The following is a 7,949-nucleotide window of genomic DNA, read 5'->3' on the forward strand; positions in this document are numbered from 1 at the left end:
AGGATTAGTGTGGTTCCTAACACATATAATTGTTTTTATGACGACTATGATTATATTCACCAGCATTACTGTTGCCGTTATTGTGATTCTTGTGAAATGCAAAGCTTGCTTGAATAATTATTGCATATGACAGTAGACTATACATCATCTTTCTTTCTTACCTCATAGTATCCAGTGCTTATGGATTATTCATATGCATATTTCTAATATATTATATTATATATTACATCACATCTGTATATCATAAGTAACACAAAATAATTACTGTCAACTACTTACTACGTTCCAAGGATTCTAACTGTTATTATTCCCTAACTAAACTTTAAAAAAATGCCAAATTACAAAACTTCAGGAGGAGTTACCAGGCAGAGGTTAGCAAGTATATGTCTTTCAGCTTTCTTGGAGGTACAATTGAAAAAGAGATAGAAAAGTAGAATTTATTTCATTTATTTTTCTTTGCCCTTGTGCATGAATGTTATAGGTAAAAAGGGTGCAATATTTTTAATAACCATCTCAGGTCAAAGCACAGTAAACACAATCTTTTATGTTAACTATATGCTCGATTATTGGAGGGTTTAGAAGTCACATTAAAAGCATATATTTTTCTTTTCCTTTCTTAACTGTACATGTATTCCTAACCAGTCCAAACATTAAATCCTGCTAGATAGAAACTCCTGAACAAATGAATGTTTTGTTTTTAGAATAACAGGTCAAGAATTTTGCACCACAGTAGTAAAGCTTTGGGTGTTCATTAAAAAAAGGGCAGATAGTGTCACAGACATGAGTACAGATTGGATTTATCTTGTGCCTCTGGCAAATCATGAAAAGCCATGAAATGCTCTCAGATCCTCAGATGAAAGGCAATATGAAGTGAAAACAGATGCTTTGAAAATGAATCTTAGTTTGCATTATACTTTTCTGGTTTTAAAAACATTTCTGAAAAAAGCAAAAATGATTAAATACATATTTTACAGGTATTTTTTTTCGTTTTTCACTAATGAAATGATAAAACATAAAAATGTAAATTGATTACTTTCATTTTTCCCTTCCCAGCTACATAAGTGGATTTGTTCCAAGTATCTCCAAGATTTTTCTACTTACTAAAATATAGTAAAAATCTTTATATTGGGATAGCAATTTGGAGGTTAGTCAGTCAAGATAGTGTCTCAATAACACATAAAGTTAATGAAACATTTCTAATGCTTAAGGATTATTCCTTTTTTATCCACCTTCTACCTAAAAAGATGACTAAGAGTACTGTCAAGAACAGTTAAGTTTCTAAGATATATTCAGACGTGGAAGCAACAACAAAATTATACTCAATTAGCCCAAAGGAACCAACCCACAATCCACATTAATCTCCCTTTCCAATTTTGAATCTTATTACCGAATTTGAGTACTTTTAACATCAGAGTGTAGAATCACTTATGCTAAATTCTGATCCACGGAGTAGTAGCAAAAGAGAGGGGATACTACGAAGTACAGTGGAGATATTGCCAAGTACATGCAAATGATCTTCATTCTATGTTACTGGCAAACAAAATGTTCACAATATATTTTTTAAAAGTACCTTAAATTTGTATAATGGTTCAGTTAGAGTCACAATGTCTGAAACCACCAGAATTAGAAGAGAGAATATGAATTCAGTAGAAGATAATGCACTCTGAATGCCCAATTTTTAATATCCCTTATGACTAGGTGTAGATGGCTGTTATTGACATAATATGCCTCTTTTACCCCCGCAAATTTAAGTCCTTAGTTGAAGCTATGATTTTCCTTTCTCCTTCTGGCATTCTGTGCTAATTTTGTTAAACCATTTAGGCAGGACAGCAATTGGGAAGCAATTCACGTGTACTACTAGCATTTCTCGACATATGACTCTTCCAGTCAGAAGGCTTCCTTCCAGCAATTATGAGACTGGGAAGTTCACACATATATCAATTTTAGTTATATGTCAAGATGCAGAAAACACACACAAAAAACCAGTAAAAAACAGTATGTGGAATTAGCTCAGATGACCTCAACCTCAAGTTCTCCTTAACCGCACTTCCCTCTTGTGAGCCCTGCACAAACGCTATTAGCTTATTTAATTGCCTATTTTTTCCATAGTACTGATTTGTGTGCTCATATCCCGTGGTGTCATATATTTGAGTCTGCCTCTCCTTGAAATTACTGAGCATACTTAGATAAGATTTTATGACTTTCCGTCTTCCTCAGACGGAGGGAGACCTCAGCCAAAGACCTTATAACTGCCGTTGCCCTTCAAGAGGCTGAAATGAAGACAGAGGGAAAAGAAGGGTGTATTTGTCCATTTTCACACTGCTATAAAGACACTCCCCAAGGCTGGGTAGTGTATAAAGAAGAGAATTTTAATTGACTCACACTTCCACACGGCTGGGGAGGCCTTGGGAAACTTATAATCATGGCAGAAGGTGAAGGAAGAAAGGATCTTCTTTACATGTTGGCAGGGAAGAGAACTGTGAGCAGGGGAAATGCCAGGTGCTTATAAAACCATCAGCTCTCATGAGAACTCACTCACTATCAGGAGAACAGTTTGGGGGAAACAGCCATCATGATTCAATCAGCTCCCACCCGGTTTCTCCCAGGTTACAATTCAAGATGAGATTTGAGTGGGGACACAAGCTTAACCATATCAGAGGGATTGGTAGGAATGTGAAGGAAGAGAGTAGCTCCAAGGTCCTCAACAATCCTTTAGATGTGCTTTTGGTAGGAACTGGTGTAGTGGAGGCTCATGATTCATCTGAAGAAACTTTTAATTATTTTTGACCTGCCATTCACTTTATATCAGGTATGAGGTATTCATGGCAGTCACTCTATTTTAGCCTTGGAAAGTTTGTGAAACTTTTGTAAACAGTTATAGCTACATTACTTTCTGAATGGAACCACAAGTTTGTGCTCTGTAATTTATATAAACTTGGCTGACAGTGCAGAAACTTTACCAATGACAGCTAAATTGAGGGCATTTTCAGTCCCATTAATATGAAAGCATTTCTTTACTTCTTGTCTAGTGACTGTATAATGACTAGGGGACTTTCTCACGACTGAAGAACATCAAGATTTTACCTAGATTTATTTGCATCAAGTTCTCATTATTTGGTGTGTCAATTTAATCAGCATAGTAAACTCAGTCTGGGGCAATAAGACCTCAGATACTAGTCCATACCTCCATCTATATTTTCCCACAAAAATGTGTTTGTCTCAGGAAATCTTCCTGAGAAGATGTAGCAGCTAGGTCCCACTGGGATGAACAAACAATCTCTGAGATGTTTACTATTGTCTTCTAGTGCTTAGTTTAGCACTAAATGGACTGTAGGTGTGATAAACTGTAGGATAGATTAAGCAGTGAGACTTCCCAGCTGTCGCAATTTTCGTTAACACACATTACATATTATGCTCCCTCATTTGAAAAACAGACTATCCAAACTTCTAATAATTGCCTGGTTTCTTCCCAAAGCAGTCACACAGTTTCATCTTGTTGCAAGCAGTGTGCGTGGATGTGTGTAATTTTGTCTGAAAAAGGATCAGAAACTAGGACACATTCCAACTTAGGACACATTTAGAACTCTGTGGCAGAAACAGGTGGACCTGAGATGGAATACCAAATTATCAAGAAAGGCTTCCAATCCTGCACAGGTTTGAAACAACCAGAGCACCATTTTGGCAACATCTCCTATCGAATCTGCTTTCCAGTAATTTGCCAGCACCCACCTCCTCAATTCTTCCTCATTAGAATACAATATATTAGATGGCAACTTACTACCTGATTGAGCATACGATTTAATAAACATGTTCTTTACCTGTTTCCCTGACCTTCCCTCAAATCCCATTACTTGGCCTGTATATCCTCAAACTTCCTCTTCTGGAAGCCATATTTCTTTCAGGATCTCTCCATTGTCACCAAAACTGGCAAGGACTGTGAAGGGTCTGAGATTTTACATACTTGCCAGCTAACCATTTAGTCAGCTGCTGTTTCACGAATACTTGTAGAGGAAAGAAATCTCTAAAGGACAAATTTTAATTCATTATTCACCAAAATAAAATAGCAGTTGACAGAGTATTAGCATTTCAGTCTGAAGTTTCCTGAGCCCAGTTCCCACATGGCTTGGAGAGGAGGGTTAGATGACACCTGCACAGACTCAGTTGTGTTATAATGGGGGACTCTGAGCTTAGGGAGTTTGAATCTTTAAAAACAGGCAATACACAATGCCTGTCCTTTTTTTGGTGGAAGACATTAACTTTATCGTAAATGATAGCAAACATGCCTGCCATTTATTCTTAGGGAATGTTCTCTCTCTTTCCTGTAAATCCATTTGTTGTTAAAAATACCTTTAAGAATCAATCTGGAATAAAGGTAAGTCGGTGTCTCACTCTTATTATATGAAGAAATTCAGTAGTCCCATGGAGCATACTCTCCCATGAACTCATACATAAAATCACAGGGCAGAAGGAGGCCTCACCGCTGATGAATATTTGAACACCTTGAATGTGGTAGTAGAAATCTGAGTATCCACACTTGTCAAAAATAAAATAGTGCCCTTAAAATAGATGCAAGTTATTATATGCAAATTCTATCTTAGGAATCATGTTGAAAAAGGATATAATAGGTGAGCTTAAATATTTTATTTAATAAAACAGCTTTCATATTGGCAACTTAGAACAACAGGTCCACATTATCATCCTAACCCACACTGTATTGACCTAAGTGTTCATTAATAAAAGTGTGCAAAGAATACACTCAAAGTTAGAAGACTCCAATTATTTATTGAATTTAAATCTAGGGTATCTTGTAGTTCCAATACTTCTTCGATTATTAGGTGTTGCTTCATGATTTTCACACATGACACCACCCAATTCATTCCTCATTTCCACTTACATAATTTGTATTCATCATCCAGAATTTATATTCATACATTTCTGTGGATGATTTCCCTGACAACTTTGCCGCATCTCCCCCGTAGCCACTTTGGAAGAACATATCACTTCTCTTTTGGATCTCTTTTTTGATTAAAAAATATATTGGCTTAAAAAACAAAACTCCTGCACCTAAAATCATGCCTGGAGCATGCAAGGAACTCAACAAATAGTTCAAATACAATAGATTTGTATATTGCAATATTCGAACACTCTTGAAGCCTTTCTTGATGGATATGTTTGCCCTTATAATTGCTTTCTCCTGGGAAAGTGTTGGACTCTTATGGTGCTTGTAAGGGTGTCTATAGACCTTACTTTGTCAGAGCATTCATGAATGATCTGCTAAAAGTTCATGTTTCAGTAGGACGTGCCATTTATATCAGAACACAGAAACTTGAAGACATTTATGAGGTCATTTTCTGAAAGGGAAACAAAAATGCTCTGTCAGTGATGATCTTATTAAACGAAGAATTCTAAATGACACATTTATGGTGTGACATTTCCTTGTCAAAAGAACATTATAGTCATTATCATTGTCTGCATAATCTGCCAGATTCCTCAGGGAATATAATCATGACCTAATGTATGATCACGTTATACTTGAAGGTGGATGTTAATAAAACTTGGTATCTCTAGAAACAAGATATTGCCAATACTTAAAAATACTACCATAACATATAAAATATAATGTATAAACTTCTTCAAGACAACCCTTATAAGCACAATCAACTATACAGCATTAAAATGTAGACCGAGTATTTTCTTCTCTTTCAAAATATTTAGAACACATTTTTAAAACCTCTACTCTCATGACACTGGCAGACAACATTTCACTTAACCAGTCAAATAATACATATATGATAGTTCTATGTTTTAAACAATTAACTGTATCTTTTCCATTTTTGTCATTCTCTTGGAGATAAATCACCTGAAGTTATTACAGAATTTCTACTAATTGTTCCTTAAACAACAAAAATGATTTTATACTAACAAGACTCATAATTTCTATTGTAAATTAATGCTGTATAGTTATTTGACTACTACATCGACAGATAACAAACATGTATATTTTACAGGCATTTTTATTGGCTAATCTTAAAATATATTATTGTATTGTCACAATTGAAAATGTTTTCAGATTGCATATTTTTAATTTAAAAAAATGAAATTTGAATAAAAATGATTACAACTTTTACATTTATATGTTTCAGTTTACTGAACGCATTTCTTTTCATTTAATAATTGAAAAACTTATTCATTAAATATCTAGGTGTCTGATCTTCATCATATAATGGTGAAGAAATATGATATAACCTCTGCTCTAAAGGTAGTTATAACTTTGCAGAGATAAATTGTCAACTAAGCAGAGCTAAGAATAATTAAAATAGGTATATTTTACTTCTGTCAATTCCTAATGTTTCACTCAACACAGTTATTTCAAAACATATATGGCACACAATGTGTTAGGCACTGAATATATATCGGCAGGAAAAATTAATGTAGAAACAATGTTTTGACATATATAGCTTACCATGAAGTGCAGACCGTACAAAATTAGTCAAATAAAGATGTAAATATAATGCATGATACATGCAGCAAAAGGACCAAAGAAACAAGGAGAAATGATCAAAAGAGCAGGTATTTTCTTATGTATTTGCGGGAAAGGAGACTTAAATGAAGAGGTGATATCAGTGATTTCAAATAAATGAAATCATGTCTATTATTAGAATGTCACAGATATGGGATGAAGAGATGAAAATAACATATTCAAATGGGTTGAGACAAAGCACTGAACATGGTTAAAGCATAAATTAAGATTATATTAATTTATAGTTTAAAATAGGTTTTTTTAATGTGGAGAAGAGTTTGGAGAGTAGCATATAAAAAGAGAGACTTACTATATGCATAAACTGTAACACATCCATTCTGATTGTAGTTTCATTAGCTGAAAATATGTATTCACCCATGTAACCAGAACCATAATCAAGATACAGAATACATCTTCCATCACATCAAAATATTTCATTGTGTTCTTTTGCAATCACCTCCGACATCCATCCTCATCTCAGACAATCATCAATCTGCTGTCATTAGAGGTAAATGTTATCCCTTCTATAGTAGAATTTCATGCAAATAGACTCAGACACTACTTGCTATCCTGTTTCTGGCTTCTTTCACTCAGTTTATGTCGGTGATACTCATCTTCCCCAAATATTATTTCATTTAACGGGTATTTCTCTTAAGGATATTTTATTTATTTCTGTTTTATTTCATTCCATTTAATTTATAATTTAAGGTTGTTACTATTCTTTAAATCTTACCGGTTTAAAGCAACACCAATTCAGTTTGTTTGTCAGAAGTCAAGTTTGACCTGACTAGTGTCTTTGTTCAATGTTTATAAGGCAAAAATTAAGGTAGCTTTCAGGTGGCCGGGCAGTTAGGAGAGGCTCCGGGAAAAATTCAGTTTTGTTTGTTTGTTTGTTTTAGACAGAGTCTCACTCTGTCTCCAGGCTGGAGTGCAGTGGCACAATCTCCGTTCATTGCAACCTCCACCTTCCGGGTTCAAGCGATTCTCCTGCCTCAGTCTCTCAAGTTGCGGGGACTACAGGCGGGCACCACCATGCCCAGCTAATTTTTGTGTTTTTAGTAGAGACGGGAATTCACCATGTTGGTCACGATGGTCTCAATCTCTTGACTTGACTTCGTGATCCGCACGCCTTAGCCTCCCGAAGTGCTGGGATTATAGGAGTGAGCCACTGTGCCCTGTCCAAAATTCACCTTTTGAATTTAATTAGGTTATTGGTAGAGTCTCTCTCTCTCTCTCTCTCTCTTTTTTTTTTTTGAAGCGGTAGAGCGGAAATTACTGCTTCCTTTCTGCCTATTAGCTGGTGGCTTCTCTTAGTTTCTAGAAACCTCTCTCAAGTTCTTGCACATGGTCCTCTATTTCACATTCAGCAACAATATGTAAAATCCTCACACATGGAATCGCTCTGACTTGACTTTCTGACACACGCCTG

At 35.3% G+C, this 7,949-nt stretch overlaps 1 long non-coding RNA gene across 1 annotated transcript; it reads right to left on the reverse strand.

The window, feature by feature from the left end:
- Window positions 1-4,762: 4,762 nt before the first annotated feature.
- On the reverse strand, window positions 4,763-7,432 carry LOC110741719. The gene is made up of 2 exons (XR_002518453.2): window positions 6,831-7,432; window positions 4,763-5,351 (listed from the first exon to the last, which is right to left on the reverse strand). It is a non-coding gene; the product is annotated as an uncharacterized LOC110741719 (long non-coding RNA).
- Window positions 7,433-7,949: the final 517 nt, after the last annotated feature.

This window comes from Papio anubis, chromosome 15 (genome assembly GCF_008728515.1).
Source record: "Papio anubis isolate 15944 chromosome 15, Panubis1.0, whole genome shotgun sequence".
Taxonomy (NCBI): Eukaryota; Metazoa; Chordata; class Mammalia; order Primates; family Cercopithecidae; genus Papio; species Papio anubis.